At 32.6% G+C, this 19,966-nt stretch overlaps 1 protein-coding gene across 3 annotated transcripts in view; it reads left to right on the forward strand.

The window, feature by feature from the left end:
• Positions 1-19,966, forward strand: part of TIAM1 (TIAM Rac1 associated GEF 1) — a 265,969-nt gene that overhangs the window by 36,243 nt on the left and 209,760 nt on the right. The window lies entirely within an intron of this gene.

The following is a 19,966-nucleotide window of genomic DNA, read 5'->3' on the forward strand; positions in this document are numbered from 1 at the left end:
TATTAGCATAATTGATTATATCAATAACTAAATTAACAGAAATCATATGATTATCTCAATAGATGCAGAACAAGTATTTAACAAAATCTAACACTCATGGCTATTAAAAAAAACTATAGACTATAGGAATAAATAGAGTTTTTCTTAAAATGGTCAGTAACATCTGTCTAAAACCATCATTAAGCATATGAAATGGGGATAAACTGGAAGCATTTTCTATAAGATCAGGGTGAAACAGATTGTGTCCTGTACCATTACTATTCAAAATTGTATTAGAAAATTGGAAAATAGTATGGCAGAAATTAGGCACTGACATTGTATCAAGATAAGGTTGAAATGTGTTCAAAAATGTCTAAATCTAGACATAAAGAGTGATTCTATAAGTGAATTAAAGGAACAAAGGATACTCTACCTCTCACATCTATGGAGAAGGAAGGGATTTATGGCCAAAGAAATTAGAGTGAAGTACAATTACAAATACAAAATGCAAATGACCTGGAAAATAGATCCAGGAGACAGAATCTAAGAATTATTGAATTGTCTGAACATCATGATGGAAAAAAAAGAGTCTAGACAATATCTTTCAAGAAATCAAGGAAAATTGCCCTATTACCAGATAATGAAATAGTCATTGAAAGAATCCACTAATTACAATACAAAATGAATACATTTGAATATGTTAAATTAAAATTTTTTTATACAAACAAAACCAATGCAGACAAGATTAGAAGGGAGGCAGAAAACTGGGGAAAAATCTTTACTCCTAAGAGTTCTGATAAAGGCCTCATTTTTAAAATATATAGAGAATTGACTCAATTTTATAAGGATTCAAGCCATTCTCCAATTGATAAATGATCAAAGGATATTAATAGACAATTTTCAAATGAAGAAATTAAAACCATTTCTAGTCATATGAAAAAATGCTCTAAATCACTATTCATCAGAGAAATGTAAATTAAGACAACTCTGAGGTACTACTACACAACTCTAAAATTGTCTAAGATGACAGGAAAAGATGATGATAAATATTGGAGTGGATATGGGAAAACTGGGACACTGATACATTGTTGGTGAAGTTGTGAACTGATCCAACCATTGTGAAGAACAATTTGTAACTCTGCTCAAAGGGCTATCAAAATGTGCATATCCTTTGATCCAACAGTGTTTCTACTGGGCTTATATTCCAAAGAGATCTTAAAGGAGGGAAAGAAACCCGCATGTGCAAAAATGTTTGTGGCAGCCCTTTTTATAGTGGCTAGGAACTGGAAACTGAGGGGATGTCCATCATCTGGAGAATAGCAGAATAAGTTATGGTAATTAATGTTATGAGATATTACTATTCTATAAGAAATAAACAGGAGACTAATATCAGAAAGACCTGGAGAGTCTTCATGAACTGATGTTAAGTAAAGTACGTAAAACCAAGAGAATATTATACACAGCAACAACAACATTATGTGATGATCAGTTCTGATGGATGTAGCTCTTTTCAATAGTGAAATGATTCAGACCAGTGCCAAAGATCTTGTGTTAAAGAGAGCCATCTACACCCAGAGAAAGGACTTTGGGGACTGAGTGAATGTGGATCACAGCATAATTTTTTCACCTTTTTTTTTTGTTGTTGTTTGCTTGCTTTTTGTTTTCTTTCTCATTTTTTTTCCTTTTTGGTCTGATTTTTCTTGTGCAGCATGATAAATGTGGAAATATGTATAGAAGAATTGTATATGTTTAACATATATTGGATTACTTGGTCTAGGGAAGGAGTTGGGGAAAGGAGAGAGAAAATTTGGAATACAAGGTTTTGCAAGGGTGAATGTTGACAACTCTTTGCTTGTATTTTGAAAATAACAAGTTATTTTTTTTTAAAAGAAAGAAAAAAATTTTAAATAAAACATCAGCAAAGAGATTATAATAACATCTCCAGCATAATGCACTATGGCAAAGTTAGATTTATGTCGGGAATGTAGGGCTAATTCAGTATCAGGAAAACTATCAGCATAATTGACTATATCAATAACCAAACTAACAAAAATCATATAATTATCTCAATTGTTGCAGAAAAAGCATTTGACAGAATTCAATATCCATTCCTATTAAAGCACTATAGAGAATTGGAATAAATGGAGTTTTCTTTCAAATGATAATTAACATCTTTCTAAACCCATCAGTATGCATTATATATAACAGGAATAAACTACAAGCATTTCCAATAAGAGCAGGGTGAAACAAGGTTGCTCATTATCGCCACTACTATGTGAGATTATACTAGAAATGTTAGCTTTAGCAATAGAGAAAAAGTTTAATCCATCAATGGTGTTTTCAAGAAATTCATTAGAAATGTTAATTTTAGCAATAAATGAAAAAATGTAATCCAGAAATGTTATTTTCTTTTTTTTTAATAAAAAAATAACTTTTTTATTAAAGCTTTACCCTCCCTCCCTCCCTATCTTCTTTCCCTCCCTCCCTTCCTCCCTTCCCTTCTTTCCTTCACTCACTTTCCTTAGCATCAGTTCATGTAAGTCTCTCCAAGCTTCTCTGAAATCATCCTGCTGATCATTTCTTATAAAAAAATAATATTCCATAACATTCATATACCATAATTTACATAGCCATTCTCCAATTGATGGGCATCCATTCAGTTTTCAGTTTGTAGCTACTACAAAAAGTGCTGCCACAAACATTTTTGCACATGTGGGTCCCTTTCCCTCTTTTAAGATCTCTTTGGAATACAAGCCCAGTAGAAACACTGCTGGATCAAAGGGTATGCATAGTCAATAATATTATTTTCAAGAAACTTATTAGAAATACAAATGTTCACAAAGAATTAAAATTAGTAGCTGTAATAAACTTTATTAGGCTTTGGCTGACTTAAAAAAAAGTAGAATGGCGTTCATAATAGAACTGTGACTTTTTTTCTTAAAGTGTCTTTTTTGGAAAGGTATACAAAAAATTAGTAAAAACTTGAGTAGGTCAAATTGAAGCAGAGGAGAAAAAGGAGGAAAGTCTTTTACCAACTGATAAGAAAAAAAGAGATGAATGCTATAAGTAGACAAAAGCAGAAGAGAAAAAAGGAACTAATCAGCAAAATCTCAAAGGAAACGGAGTAACAAATGAAAGGAGGGAATAAGGAGAGGAGAGCCAATGAGAATAAAGTCACCTTAAAAATAAAGTAACTGAAGGAATGTACTACTGGATTTACAGGAGAAGCATGTCTTGAAGCATGACTTGAAAAAAATCTAATATTAAGAGACAAATAGAAGAAAATATAAATCTAATTCTTATATTTTAAATGTGAATGGATTAAGCAATCCAATAAGATGGAAAAATGATAATTGGATAATAAAAACAAAACTTGGAATATGTTGCTTACAAGAAATATAGTTCAAAAATAAAAACATTATATAAAATAAAACTGAGCTGATAAACTGAGAAACTATGTATCTATGTATCAGGGGAATCTAAAATGCAGGAGTTGACATCATACTATTTATCAAAGCAAGAATAAACATTGAAAAAAGGAATAAACAAGAAAACTTTTGCTGAAGGAATCATAGACAGAAAACTAATGTCAATAGTAAGTTTATGTGCTTCAAAAGATATCAAGAAAAACTTATTTTGTAAAAAAAAAAAAAGATGAAAACCAGATTGTATCAAAGATGAAAATGAATTCACAAAAGTTGATAGTGTAAAGCAAAATATCAGAAACTGTTTCCCCCAAGGCTAACAGAATATATGCTAAAAGAATTTATAGCTTAGATGAAATTGATTAACATTTATAAAAACTCATGATGCCTGCACTAATAGAAAAAGAATTTTTAACCTTATATCAGAAATTTTTAAAAAATCTATTAAGTTGTAGGACCAGATGGTTTTACAAACTTTCAAAAAATAATTGATTCCAATATTATATAAACTGTTTGCAAAAATAGGAAAAGATAAGCTTCTGTCAAACTTCTGTGATACTAGTATTATCTTGATATCTGAACCAGGGAGATGAAGTAAAGGGAAAAAAAAGACTATAGACTAATATCTATATAGCATGATATGTAAGTATTAAAAAAAATTTTTTTATAGTATGACCAAGTTGGATTTATAGAAGGAATACAGGAGATTATATTAACAATAGAAGCAATATAAGCCACAAGATCATGAGAATAGATGTTAGAAAACATTTTGATAAAATCTAACTTTTTTTGTTTGTTTAAAGAACAAAGAGATTGAAACTGATTGCAAATCTTGCTCCCATTCCTTTCAATTTTACATTGGTTTAGAATCATGGAACAAATATATGCAGTCAATCCTCAACTTTTTCAGGGGCACCATTTCTAGGGAACTATTAAAAGTAAACATGTGAATGTTGATACAGTGAACCTATAGAAAATATAGGGTGAGGGATTGCTAAAAATATACTTTTCTTCATATAATCCTTTATAAGAAAACATTAATTATAATTATCTGCACTTTTTCTAATATGATAACCATTAAGTAATCTACAAAATGGAGGGAAGAGGATAAACAATATCAAATAAGATAAGGAAGATCAGGGACTTCAATGACATGAGTCCCAAGGTAAAAATTGGAAAGGAGCAACCTGCTATCTCTATTCTTTTTTTCAGTTTTGAGGAAGTATACACAATACTTCATTTTTACTTTGAATAAATCCCTGGTCTAGGTCAGGGGCTCTTTGTCAGACCTGGAGTGACTTCCTCAAGGGCCAGGATACTTGGGAGCCTGTAGCATGGGCAGATGGGGGAGTTTGTGAGAGTTGAGGATAATTACCATCTAAAATCAACTGCTTTTCCTTTTTTCCCCTACCCTTCAGTTGCCTCATGATGTACTTTTGAGGTTTACTTTAGCACTTTTTGAAACTGATTCACAAATAATTTTCCAAGGATTTTCTTCCTTTGTGTAGATATAATGAAAGTTGATTTGTTAACATCAAACTTGTGGCAGACAGTAACTGCAGACATTTGTTGGCAGCAGACATTCCAACATGAAGTTCATCTAACACCTTTATTTTATCACCAAGCCACATCCCTAACTTTCCATGTTTAGACTAGAGCCCAAAGGAGTTGTACTGTGCTTTAGAGGCATAATTATAACACAAACTTTGAATTTTAAAGGCAAACAATAAAAATATGCAGTGAATGCTTGGGGAGTTCCTTACAATAGTAGGGTGAACAAGATTAGTAAAATGCTTAATAGGATATCTTAAACTTGAGAGCACTGCAGCTCTAATTTTTTTTTTAACTGTGCATAAGTGGGAATGTGTATGATTGCTAATACAAAAGTAAAAACGAAGTTAATAATCAAATCAGATGAATGCTTGAAGTTATGAAAATCAAACACTAATATTGAGGATTGATTCTGTGTATATTTTTTTAAAATGCTATATTTGAATTTAATAATTAGGAGAGATGGAAAATCATATAGATTCAAAAGGAAGGGCCTGGAAAAAATCTTTTATGTGTTAGTTGAATATCAAAAAGGAGTTATCATCATGATTTTAGATATGACTACAGGAAACAACAATTAAAAGAGAAAAATAGGGTGAGTATCTTTTGATTAAAAATAGAATAGCAAACAAAATAGTTTTAATCACAAATGAATATCTTCTGAAGGAAATGTCAAACAAATTCTTGAAGGAAAAACTAAAAACTAACATATCCAACAGAAAAATAAACCATAATAAAATTACAGACTTAAAAAAAAAGTCAGAAAAACTAGATTTTATTGACCTATGGAGATTTCTGAATACTCTATATGAGTATTCTCTTATATAGAGAATATGGATACTTCTCATGTTTCCAGGAGAGTTATTTAGAAATTGGTCTTGCTGTAAGATATAAAGAACTCATAAATTATGAATGAATAAACCAGTACTTATTAAGCATTTTGTACATACAAAGCACTGTGATAAATGCTCAGGACACAAAGAAGAGTGAGCCATTCTTTACTTTCAGAAAGTTCATGTTGTGATAACATTAAGGTTAGGATTAGTTAGGGTTACATACATAGATAACAGGATTTAGTTATAGGGTGAATTAATTGATTGTTTTTCTTTATTCTTAAAGAGGATCAAAATGGCATCACTATATCAAAGTCAAGGTGCATTGTATCTGACTGACTGATCAGAGCAGTATGAGCTTAGAAGGCTCTTTCACAGGTCAGGGACAAATAGTTTATGTGAACATTTGAAGTGAAAATGTTTCCAAATTTATGTATCTTATCTTATGTTTCTTATGAGTTTGAGTTACTGTTTGCTCATAAAACACAACAGTTTCTTGTGCTTGGTGGTCCTGTGCTAGCATTGCCTATATCTCCTACTTGATTCCAAGGTTTTTCAGAGAGATCTTGAGAGTGTGCTTGTATTTCTCCTTTTTATCTCCATGTAAGCACGTGCCTTATATGAGTTTTCTGTAAAATAGACTTTTAGGCAAAGGTATGTTTGGCATTCTAACAACACAACTAGCCCATCATAGTTGTGTTCTTTGCAGTAGAGTTGGAATGCTTGGCAGTTTAGTTTGAGAAAGGACTTCAGGGTCTGTTATCTTATCTTGTCAGGTGATCTTCAGAATCTTCCTAAGACAATTCAAATGGATGCAATTCATTTTCCTGTCTGTCCAGTCTGACAATATTGCTAAAAACATTTTGCTAAAAAGCATGGGAGCAAGCCCACAAACAGCCATCATGAAACTTGTACAATACTGATGAATTCCAAGCAACCAAATTTTCCCATAATTTTTTATAAGCTCTCATGTCTGGCATTATCAAAGACCTTCATTTATTCTTTGAACATTATATGCAGACCTGATTTCTGCTCCTGCATTTCTTCTAGAATTGTCCAGTAGCAAATACCCTGTCAACTACTCCTTTGTTCTTTCTGAAGCCATGCTGTCTCTCAGATAAAAGATCAGACTATTAATGAAGGCTCTGGCAAAAATCTTGCCAGCAATGACGAAGAGAAGGACTCGTTTCTCCCCTATGGATTGTCATAGGATAACCTTTTTCATTTACTTTTTTAGAGTTGTTGGACAATGGAGGTATCCTTGAACGTCTGGGGGGAAAAACCCTCCTTTTGTTATATAACTCAGAAGATTTCAATCAGCTTTTATATGAGCAATAGACCCCCTGACTTGTAAATCTCAGCCAGAATACAATTAATACCGAGTACTTTGCCAAAGGAGAGGAGTCTAATGGCATTCTGAACCTCTTCTTCAGTTGGAAGTTCAGCTAGACAAGGATTGACTTTAACTTGAGATATATGGTCAGTAACTCTAGATTGATGATCGTCTGTTAGCAATTGGAAGTGTTCAGTCCTTGTCGTTTATCAATGTGGCTCCACCAATACTGAATATTTAAGATGTACCATAGGTTTTTGGCCCATAAATTGCCTTCAGGGCAATTTGGATTGTTTCTATCAGCATAAAACTGAATGCTACCTTCTTGGAGCTGGATGAACTATTTTGCTGATAATCCCTGTAGAATGCTCATTTTTCATTTAGCAGTTTCTAAATTTTCTCATCATTTTCATCAAAGCAATGTTTTCTAGCTCCTTTCCCTTTTTTTATTAAAGCTTTTTATTTTCAAAACATATGCATAGATAATTTTCAATATTGACCCTTGCAAAACATCGTGTTCCAATTTTTTTCCTCTCCCTTTATCCTATCCCTCCACTAGACAGCAAGTAACCCAGTATATGTTAACATGTGTAATTTTTCTATGCATTTTTCCACAATTCATGTTGCACAAGAAAAATCAGATCAAAAAGGAAAAAAATGTGAAAGAAAACAAAATACAAGCAAACAACAACAAAAAAGTGAAAACACTATGTTGTGATCAATACTCAGGTCCCACAGTTTTCTCTCTGAGTGCAGATGGCTTTCTTCATCACAAAACCATTGGAACTGTCCAGAATCATCCCATTGTTGAGAAGAGCCATGTCCATCAGAATTGATCATGGTATAATCTTGTTATTTCCATATACAATGATCGCTTGGTTGCTCACTTCACTCAGAATCAGTTCTTTTAAGTCTCTCCAGGCCTCTCTGAAATCATCCTGTGTAGCCCCTTTTTCACACCAGTAGGTAAATAGTGTGAGCTTTAAAAAAATCCAAGAGGCTGCTAAATTCCACTGCTGCTTCAGGCCAGAGAGAAGATGACCCTATGGTCTGTGATCAGTGATGTATTGCAGGTCTTAACTGCTGCTTTGTTACTTGCCTGTTACTACAGGACTTTGAGGTAGATAAAAAATGGTAAAGTTGTATGGTTGATGTCTTTTGACTCATGCATAAATTGGATTTAAGTAAGGCAGAGTTGCAAGAACTCATTACCTTACTCTTTTTTCCAAAGTCATCAAAGTCCAATGGCATTCAAGACAACTGGCAATGGCTCAAGATGTATAACCTTGGTGTCTTTGGGGTTTAATCAAGCTCTCTAAGCATTACACAGCCTCTGCTTTAACTGTCTTCATGGCTATTGGAACAATTTGTTCTCATTCACTCATTCTACCAGTGAAGTCTTCATATGCTTAGTGTAGATATCTTGCTTAACTCACTGAAAAGTTCGAGAATTTTTGGTTACCTTCAACCTTAATTAATCTGTTTGACAAAACAGTTTTCTGGGGTGTGGTTGCTGCACATGTTAAAATTTCTTGAAGCCATAGGCAAGAGTTGGGTAATTTAGGTGTCCACTAAAAGTGAAAAGCAGCCTTAAAAAAGATGTGGCAGTTCTCACACTAGTCTTCTGAATACCCTCTGGTTCTTAGGATAATTAGCAATGGTAGATGGTTATTTATTTTGCTGTAGGGTAAAATGTGAGGCTGATGTACACATACATCTCCTTTAGTGACTTTTTAGCTGATAAAATCTTATCCATTCCTTTTTTTTTAATTAAATTTTATTTTTTTCAATGAACAGAAATTCACCTTGTTTTTTATTTCCTCTCCTCCAATTAAAAAATAACAAAATCCTCATAACAAATGTGTAAAATTAAGCAAAACAAATTACCACATTGGCTATGTTGAAAAAAATATCTTTAAGTTTCTACCCTAAGGCTGTTACCTTTCTATCAGGTGGTGGGGTAGCATGTTTCATCACGAGTCCTCTGTAATCATGTTCAATCACTGCATTGATCACAGTTCTTAGTCTTTCAGAGTTGTTATCTTTACAGTGTTGTATATATTATTCCCTTGGTTTGCTTCATTCTGCAAGAATTTATAAGACTCTCCTAGTTGTTTTTGAAACTGTCCCCTTCATCATTTCTACTATCTCATTGCATTCTTATACCGTGATTTGTAATCCATTCTCTAATTAGTGGACACTGTCTGAATTTCTAGTTCCTTGCCACCACAAAAAAGTTGATAGATTATTATATTATTATATTGAGTTAGTTTCTTCTTTCTGTGATCTTTTTGGGGTCTAGTTGTGGTATCATTAGATCAAAGGATATATAGTTTATTACCTTTGGGAGCATAGTTCCCAATTTCTAGAATTGCTGGACAAATTATATTGAACTAGTATTGTTTTTAGTTCTAGAAAATTACTAACCAATCTACAAGCATTTATGTCCCCTTTGACCCAGCAGTGTTTCTATTGGGCTTATACCCCAAAGAGATACTAAAGAAGGGAAAGGGACCTGTATGTGCCAAAATGTTTGTGGCAGCCCTGTTTGTAGTGACTAGAAACTGGAAAATGAATGGATGCTCATCAATTGGAGAATGGTTGAATAAATTGTGGTATATGAATGTTATGGAATATTATTGTTTTGTAAGAAATGACCAGCAGGATAAATACAAAGAGGCTTGGAGAGACTTACATGAACTGATGGTAAGTAAAATGAGCAGAACCAGGAGATCATTATATACCTCAACAACGATACTGTATGAGGATGTATTCTGATGGAAGTGGATTTCTTTGACAAAGAGATCTAACTCAGTTTCAATTGATCAAGGATGGACAGAAGCAGCTACACCCAAAGAAAGAACACTGGGAAATGAATGTAAACTGTTTGCATTTTTGTTTTTCTTCCCAGGTTATTTTTACCTTCTGAATCCAATTCTTCCTATGCAACAAGAGAACTGTTCGGTTCTGCACACATAGATTATATCTAGGATACACTGTGTCATATTTAACTTGTATTGGATTGCTTGCCATCTTGGGGAGGGGGTGAAGGGAAGGAGGGGAAAAGTCGGAACAGAAGTGAGTGCAAGGGATAATATTGTAAAAAAAAATACCCAAGCATGGGCTCTGTCAATAAAAAATTATAATAAAAATAAAATAAAATAAAAGAGGGAAAAAGAAAAAACAAACAAACAAACAAACAAAAAAACCCCAAGCATTTATGTCTATTATGTAGCATATATTGTATTAACTGGGATTCAAAAAAAAATGAGGTAGTCTCTCAAGAAGCTGACAGTCTATTGGAGCAGGCATGGATGTATACAAATATATAAAATGATTCTAAGGTAAAATTTTAGGAGGAATACACTAGTAACTGGGAAGATTTAAGAGGCTTTCTGTGAAAGGAGGTCTTGAACTTATTCTCAAAAGTATTTTCATACCAAAAAAGTATGGTTTTTAAATGATAGAAATGAGAAGGGAATATATTCTAGAAATAGAAAGCAGGGTTGAATATGAGGATCAGCAAGAAGCCCACCCATGGGAAAGGGAACAATGTATAAGGCTGAAAAGGTAAATTAGGGCTGTTTGTGAAGAGCTTTAAATATAAAGTATAATTTTGTGCTTAATCCTCAAGGCAGCCCTTGTAGTTTAACTTGGATATGTTACTTAGTTCACTAGAGATCACCTTGCTGTCACTATGCTTCTTTCTACTTCTATTTTACATTCTCTCACTTTGTAATTTCATTAGCTCCCATGGGTTTAATTATTATCTCTGTACAGCTAACTTTCAGAATGATAGAGGCAGCTCCACCTTTCTCCTGAGTTCCAGAGTCCTCTCTATAACCACCTGTTGCACATTTCAAATTGAATATTCCATAGACATCTCAAATTCAACATGTTTAAAACACAAGTCATTTTCTTTCCCTCCTTCCCAAACTTAGCCCTCTTCTGAACGTTATTTCCTTTAAAGGAATGCTAAATATCTTAGATATGCCTTGACATTATCCTCCAATTTTTATTTTCCCTTACTTCGTATATCTCATTAATTGCAAAACTTTGAGAGGCAACATGATGTACTGGAAAGGACCCTGAGCCAATGTTCACATCCTAACTCCAATGCCTAACTAACCACCTTATTTTTTGTATAATCCTGGGCAAAAATTTTTAGTTTTGGTTTCCCCATCTGTAAAATGAGGAGGCTTTGGATTAGACGATCTTTGAGATCCCGTCCAGCTCTACAGCTGTAATTTTTGCATTCAGAAACATCTCTAGTCATCCAGAACTGGATTCACATGGCTCTGGAGGGGAAAGTGAGTCCCTCACTTAAATCCAATTCACCTAAATGTCATGACATCACTTCCCTAATGTCATGGTCTTCTTAAGAATGAATGATAAACAACAATTCATCTTCCACAGTATCTATCCTCCCTTCCCTCTCCCTATTCATTTGACTACTATCTTAGTCCAGATCTTTATCTTATCTCACCTTCAGTATTGCAATGGACTGATAATTATTCTTCCTATATCAGGTCTCTCCTCACTCTAATACATCCTCTCCATAGCTGACAAAGTGATTTTTCTTAAGCACACATTTGATTCTGTTCCTTTTCTATTCAATGAACTCCACTAGCTTCATATTATTTTGGACTTCTCTATTTCCTCTGTGATCTAGTTCTAACCTACCTTTCCAGCCACTGTGTATATTACTTCTCTTCCTGCAATATATTATTTCATCAAATTGACCTTCTAGTTCTTCCTAATATGGAATACTCTTTCAACTCCATGACTTTTTATTGTATCCTATGCCTAGGATGAATTCTCCCTGCCACCCCTGCTTTGTGGAATTCCCAATTCCCCCAAGACTCAGCTCAAGCACCATTTTCTATATGACCCTTTTCCTTTTTCCCTATTGTTATTACCTTCTCTCTAAATAACCATTTTCTTACTTTCTATTTATTCTGTATATACTTATATGTAGTAGATGGTTAGTTAACAAGACAAATTAAATTGCTAGTGATCTGGGGAAGAAGAAAACTACTTCAATCCTGTAGTGGTGACTTTCTTTCAGCTCTCATTTCCCTGGGGAAGGGCAAAGAAAAACTTCCATTCAAACCCTGACCACCAAGAATGGCAGCTGTCAATCTGAAAATGAAAGTAAATTAATTCATGCATCACTCCCTCACAACCTGCCACTCTCAGCAGCTTAAAACTGAAATTTAGAAATATTTGAATCCTGAATTAATGTACCAGACTTCTAGGATATATTAACATCCTCCCCCTCTGTTTTTATAGTTCTAAACCCACAAATGAGCTTTCTTGGTTCAAATCTTTTATCTTTTGAGAGTTAAAAAATGTTTTCTCCTTTCCTTTTCTAAAAGCTATAAATAGCATATAGGTACAGTTCTTCTGGACAACAGACTTTTAAAGTAGGCAAATGAAATCTACATTGAAAGCAATTGATAAGAATTAAAAGCTAGAGTTACTCACCAAGTGGAAGAGCCCCTCATTTCACAAATGGCTTTGCTAGGAAGCAGAAGACCTCTAATCTCCCACTGTATTCCACTCATCCTTGAGTCTATTTCATGTGAACTTGTTTCACTGCCTTAGTAATGTAGATTCCTGATGCTATCACTGTGATTGTAATTGTAATACCACAGAGTCAACCTAGATTTTCTTAATTATTTTCTTATTTTTAAAGAAGAGTTTCAAAAATGTTATTGATATGTTTTACTTTTCACATTATACACATTGCACAGTACTTATAACTTTCTAAGTAATTTGTTTTTACAGTTTTGCCATTGCATAAATTGTCCTGATTTTTCTCATTTTTTATCAGTTTATAAAATTCTTCAAACTTGTTCATTTTTATAATATGTAGTATTTATTATTTGAGTTGTATTTATTTCACTTTGTATCTATCAATTAATATATCTCTTAAATCATCTTTTTCCATAATTCCTAGAGCACAGCAATATCCATTGTATTCATATAACACAATTTATTCAGCCATTTCTCAATTGATATACATCCCATTCTTTGCCAACCAAAAAGAGCTGCTATTTGTACATAAAGAACCTTTTCCTCTTTCTTTGATTCTCTTGGTATAGTGCTAGCAGTGGTATTGAGAGGTCAAAGGACAGGGCTGTACCCATTCACAGGTCCACCTATTTTGCATCAATTAAAAAACCTCCAAATGGGTCACATCACAAACAAACCAGAGATATATGTAAAAAAAGCATCTATCAGATCTATGGATAGGATAAAATGACCAAGCAAGGAATAGAGAGGATTATTGTAGATAAATTCTTGTTATATAAAATTTGAAAGTTTTTGCGCAAATTTAATAAAGCTAAGACTAAAAAGGAAACAACTAGGGAAAATATTTATAGCAAATTTCTCTAATAAGGATCTTATTTCCAAGATGTATAGGGAACAGATTCAGATTTATAGGAAAGAGTCATCTACCAATTGATATATGAACAAAGAGTTCTCAGGAAATAAACCCAGTGACATGAAATATCAATTCCATAGTGACATGAAAAAATGCTCCAAGTGCATTAAAGGAATTAAACAGGTGCAAATTAAAGAATCCTCACGCTCTTGGATTGGCAAAGATGAGCAAAAAAAAAAAAAAGTTATTGAGAAGTATTATTGGAGAAAAGCGTAGATTTCTATTATGTTGTAGCTTGTTTCTCATCATACTACTTCCTCTTGTGTCAGCTATCAAGTCTCTTCTGACTTGACTCTTGAGTCGTCTTGATTGGGAAATAAAAATTATCTTTCCTCCTCATTTTCCCCTGCCCCAAAAAGTGATCTTTCAATTTAGGTACATACCAGCTATTTCCCATAATAGGATATAAGCTACTTGAATAAAGCTTATATTTTTTATTCTGTATTTTCACTGCTTACTATAATCTCTTATGTATCAGTGTTTTGTTTTATTTTGTGTTTTTCAATTCCTGTTGTTTGAATGCCTTTAATTTTTTTTCTTTCAAAATCCTGGTAGGAATCCACTCTTGGTCAAATCCAAACCCAAATCAGGAACGTGCAGATCCCAGACCAATAGGGTTTGGGAGCACTGAGAATTTGCAGGTCCTTGGCTTGAGCTCTCCCTGACATTCTGGACTAATGACTCCCCAAAGAAATCAGAACCAGGATCTGCTAAATCTTTTCAACCAGAAGAGTGCAGAGTCCAGTCCTAACAACAAATCTGATGTTAGGAAGTAGATGCTAGAAGAATAGGCAAACAAAACAAGAATCCCATCAAAAAAAACCATTATGGTGACAAGGATACTCTAGAGAGAAATTTTTTTTTTCTCTTTAGATAAATGTTTTAGAATGAGTTCAAAACATTGATCTAAAGAGTAAAGCCTAAAAGAAAAATACGGCATGGTTACAAATTCAACAAAAATTTTTGGAAGAGAGAAAGTAAGAATTAAAAAAAAAATTTAAGTACTAGGGGAAAATTTTTGGAAAAAAAACGAGAGAAAGAATAAGAAAGGAAATTAGTAGCTAGGCATGAAGACTTTGCCCAAGCAAAAAACTTGCTGAAAATTAGAATGAACCAAATAGAAGCCTATGAGACACCAAGAAACATTAAAATTAAAGATTGAAAAAATAGAAGAAAATAGAAAGTATCACATATCAAAAACCACTAATAGAAAAGAGATTGAAGAGAAAAGATTTAAGATCATTGAACTATTTCAATGCCATGACAAAAAGAAGTGTCTGAACCTCATATTATAAAATAACTTAGAACTTTCTAGGTTTTTAGAATCAGAAAACAAAGTGGAAAGTGATTCCAATTGCCATCTCCTCAAAAACACCCTTTAATTTCAGCTTTCAGGAACATTATATTCAAAATCTAGAGTTTTCAAATCAAAGAAAAAAATTAACTACAAAGAGCCACAAAGAAAGAATTTAAGTACAGAGGAGCCACAATCAATGTAGTAATGTAGAGAGTTTGAGATATAGTACTCCCGATGGCAAAGGATATATAGACTTATAGCTAAGAATAATTTACTCACCAAAACTGAATACAGTTTTTCAGGGGGAAAATTAATTTTGACTTTCAAGCATTTCTAATGAAAAGACTAAAGCTGTGTAGAAACTTTGAAAATCAAACACAAGATTTAAAAGAAAATAGAAAAAAGTAATGAAATTAACACTCATAAGAGACTAAACACATAGACTGCTTACATTAAAATATGAGAAGATGATACAGACATCCCTTTTTACAATCCTATTATCAGTTACTTATAGAGGTAATTTAATTAGATTCTCTTATATCTTGATGACCTTAAGAGAATAATAGAAAGAGAAGGAAAGAAGACTACATTGGGAATGTAGGGAGAGGGAAAGGAAAGTTATATAACCAGAGTATACAAATAGAAATCTATACAAACAAGAAAGAGGGGATGAAGGAGAGTGGTTGATGCTGAAGTTCAACTCTATTCTCATCTGAACTTGTTAAATAAGAGAAGAACACACATACACTCTCTCTGTCTCTCGCTCTCTTTCTCTCTCTCTGTCTTTCTCTCCTACACACAGAGTTAGATATGAAAATACATTTCATTTAGTGGGGAAATAGATGGGAAATTGGAGAAAGGAAATTAGGGATCAGAGTGAGTATATATTAAAGGAACAATTAGTCCAAGACAAACTCTAAATGAAGATGTTCAAAAACATTATAGTTTTATGAAATGTCAAGGAATAGGAATCTGAGGAGGTACCCTTCAACTGGGGAATGGCTGAAAAAGCTGTGGAATGTAAATGTGAAAGATTACTCTTGTGTTGTAAGAAATGATGAAGAAGAAGGTTTCGAGATATCTGGAAAGATTAATATGAACTGATGAATAGTAAAGAAAGTAGAAATAGAACCAGGACAATTTATCCAATGATAACAATATGATAACGACAACCTTGAAAAATTAGAAATCTGATCAACTAATACAATTACAATTTCAGAGATCTAATGATGAAATATACTACCCACCTCCTCATTTAGAAAGACTAAGTATAAAATGAGACACATATATATTTTGGACTTAACCAGTGTGAAAAATTAGTTTTGCTCGACTACATGTTTGCAACAAGGGAAAAAAATCTCTTGGGGGGGTGTGTGTGTGTGAGAGGAAGAGGAGAACCTTTGACCATGAAATGGCTAAATAGCCTGTTCAGGGGTACACACAGTGATTATAAAGTCTACATTAGGTACACAATTTACATAAAAAAAATAATACTGACATACATTAATCTGGATAATTTCATATGAGAAGGTCAGATAGAAGATTTTGATAAAAAATATACACGTACCATTTTGAATGATGATAAATTAGTTGATGAGTTGGGAAATTAATTGAAAAAAGATTAAATTATTGTTGATAACCATGACTACCTTGAATGATGGTTTCATACAGTTTTTGTGCTCCAAACAGATAATTTCTTATTATATAAATAAGACTTGGAAGAATGGGATGTGATGTAAAGATTCTATAGGACAACATTTAATGTGAAAATTTTCCAAATTCTTTATAAAGAAGTGATGGCATTTTAAGGGATTGAAATAGTACACCAATTCCCTGCTAATATACTAGAAGAATTAGAGAGTAATTTAGATCAGATAATGAAATGGATCCTAGAGTAGATCAAAGATGATAAAATGAACCTCGAGGGAAAAGCACTTACTTTCAAGGCTTTTCATATAATAGCTTGCAGATTGTCTTGATCTTTCCCTTCCTGTGCAATAAAAATTAAATCCACATACATCAAATTTTACTATTAGAATTTCTATCATAGAAGGAGAAGGTGGAAAATATATAAGATTAAGTTATGGCTTAGTTTCCACCACCCACATCTCTATCAGAACACCGAAAAGTACCAAATAAAATGCATATACTTTTAAAAACAAAGTTTAATAAATAATCAGCATTCTTATTTGCTTTGGTTGATTGGAAAAGAATAGATTAATTTGAAATCACAGTGGAGTTTATTCTTCACTATCTGTATGTTATTGGAGAGACATCAGTGGGATAGGAACACGAATAATTAAATATAAGAAAATCTAAAAGTTTTTTATATTATTTGACTGTTACATCTCTCTCCCACTCTCAATCATAACACCACTAGCAGATATATCTTCCATTTATGGTTTTCTTAGACTAATATTTGAGACAGTTTGCATTTTTGAAACTTACCCTGGCTGTAAGTGGTAAGAAATGGACAACTATGGAATATCAGACCAGTATTGTAGATTAAAAATGTTCCATAGTTATAGAATAGTTATTTAGGAACAGGGAATGAACTTTTTGTTTTTGATAATTGAAAAATGGAAAGGAAAATAAAGGTCAAGAGAATTTTAAATGTCTTCTTATGTATTTACCTGGCTTAGAGTATATACATAAAACCCATGGTGGAATCTTTTTAAAAAAGTAAACAAAACCTACTTTATTTTGTTATTGTGTATGGAAGAATCCAACTGTTAATTACTTATACTTTTTAATGGTTATTATTCTCCAGTCTTGATTTGCTTTTTAAGTTATCTTCTTAAAAAAAAACAGCCTTTGACTTTTAATATCAAGGAAGTGGAGAAAAAAGGAAGAACATAAGCTCATCAACTGGAATTTATCAGCTTTTTGTTCAGAAATTATTTTAATAGGTTTTTAAAAATAACTTTTAGATAGTGGACACTGGTGGAAATTTATCTTGGAATAAAACACACACGTGAGTAGAAAATAGTGAGGTGGGAAGGGGAAATTGCATTTCATATATACTAATGTTTTGTCTAGAAATTACTTCTTATTTTGAGCCCAGTTAAATCATAGTTGATTTCTATTAGACTGGTGTTTAGATACCTTGAATCCTCCCTAAAAGAATTCTTAATAGTCAAAACAATTGTGATTGTATAAATAGCTCTTGTATTTTGTGTAAATTATAGAATTGATGTAACAAGCTTTGAATATGAAGATAATAAAATGGCCAGTTGGTTTTCCTATCAGCTACAAATTATATAAATGTTTTATTGATTAAAACTGCTACTCCTTTTTCTTTATTACTGCAGGCATGAGGTTGTTAAAATGAGGCTTTTGGTTTTTGTCTTTCTTTATCCACTTCATAGTTGATATTTTAGTAATAAGATAAGCCTGTTTTGCTCATGGGTGTTTTTTAGAGCTCATTTTTAACAAAATGTAAATACAGAGTGGCTAGAAATGAGGGATTTTTGAGAACATCAAATTATTTTCTCTCATGAGACCAGATAAAGTCAAATCATAGTTAAGATTTATTTAAGAAGCTATATGTTATTCTTTAATGAAGTAAAGAAAAAATATTGTTTCCTTTTATCCTCAGAACAACTTTCCTAAATTGTAAGTCTGACCTTAATCCTCTGAATTAAATAATACCTAAACTAGCGTCTCCAGGATCATATATGAAGCCTTTCATAACCTGATCCTTACTACCTTTCAGTTTGTTTGTTTTTTTTGTGTTGTTGTTGTTCCTCATCCTGGTCTCTGCAGTTTATTTTTCATGGCATAGTAGTGTTCCATTACATTTGTATACCATAATTTGTTCAGCCATTTCGTAATTGATGGGCACCCCTTTATTTCTAGTATCAATGCCATTTTCTGATAATTACCCCTCTCCAGAGCCATGCTTTCTTGTCCCCTACCAGTGTCCTTTCTTGTAAATCTATAGTCAAGTAAAATAAAATACATTAATAACCTCTGAAAATGCATATATTATTCCATAATTATTACATGGAATTATATAATTTTTCAAATGTAATTTCCTTTCTTTTGACATAGTCCAATTCTGGGCCCAAATCATTATCCATCTGTAATGATTGATCCCAATACATATATGTACATGTGTATATGTGTATATACACACATATGTATGTGTATATGTATATATACACACAAGTCACACATGCATACACATGCACATACACACATACATTAGAGACCTAGTAATATGGAACCTGGATTTAGTTTCTCTTGGATCATTAGGTTAAATTCTTTTGAATAATCATGGATCTCATTGAAAATTTTTCTAAATTTTGATGCTATCATTACATCAATGACAAATATAATTACAATTATAGTAATAAAATCACTAAGTTCTTTAGCTTAACCATCAATAGCTGATAATTGGTTCTAATATTTTGCTTTCCTAACTTGAAAATATGCAAAAACATTGCTTTTTCTTTGTCACAAAAAAAGGTTCAATCTAGCTAGAATGATGAAAAACTTTTTGTTTTCTCAGAAATGATTGTGATTTAAAGACAAAAGATTGCAATAGCTCTTTTAAAAAATGAAATAAATAAAAGCATCAGTTTGATACGGGTTTTGGTGAGGCACTCACTTTGTTAGTTAGCTTAATGCTCCTGAGATACTTCAATTAAGGAATCTCATTCAGCCTTGAAAAACCTCCCATTTTCATGAAAATTAAAGGTAAATGGCATAAATTTAACTAGAACTCTGCAAAATTTTAAGACATCTTGTATCTTTTCAGGAAGTTCACAGAGAACCTACTGAAAAACATGTTGATTCACAGAAAGGTGAGAAGGGAGGCTTAATATAAGAATTGTGCCTTTGCTCTCAAAAGTTCTGCAAACATGTATACCATCATAGTGTTTTATCCAGTCATAGTTAGGTTCAAAAACTGGCTCAAAATATTACTTATAGCTCTGTGTTCATCATTTCCCCTCTCTTCCCTTTAAATAAGACTGTTGTTTTAAATTCCTTTACAGGTAAGGACTCTGCTCCTCTTTCTTTTTCTTATCTTTTTTCTTTAAAAAAAAAAATTCTTTCCTCTCATTATTACCACTACTACTACCACCACTACAA

The sequence above is a fragment of the Antechinus flavipes genome, chromosome 3 (assembly GCF_016432865.1).
Source record: "Antechinus flavipes isolate AdamAnt ecotype Samford, QLD, Australia chromosome 3, AdamAnt_v2, whole genome shotgun sequence".
Taxonomy (NCBI): domain Eukaryota; kingdom Metazoa; phylum Chordata; class Mammalia; order Dasyuromorphia; family Dasyuridae; genus Antechinus; species Antechinus flavipes.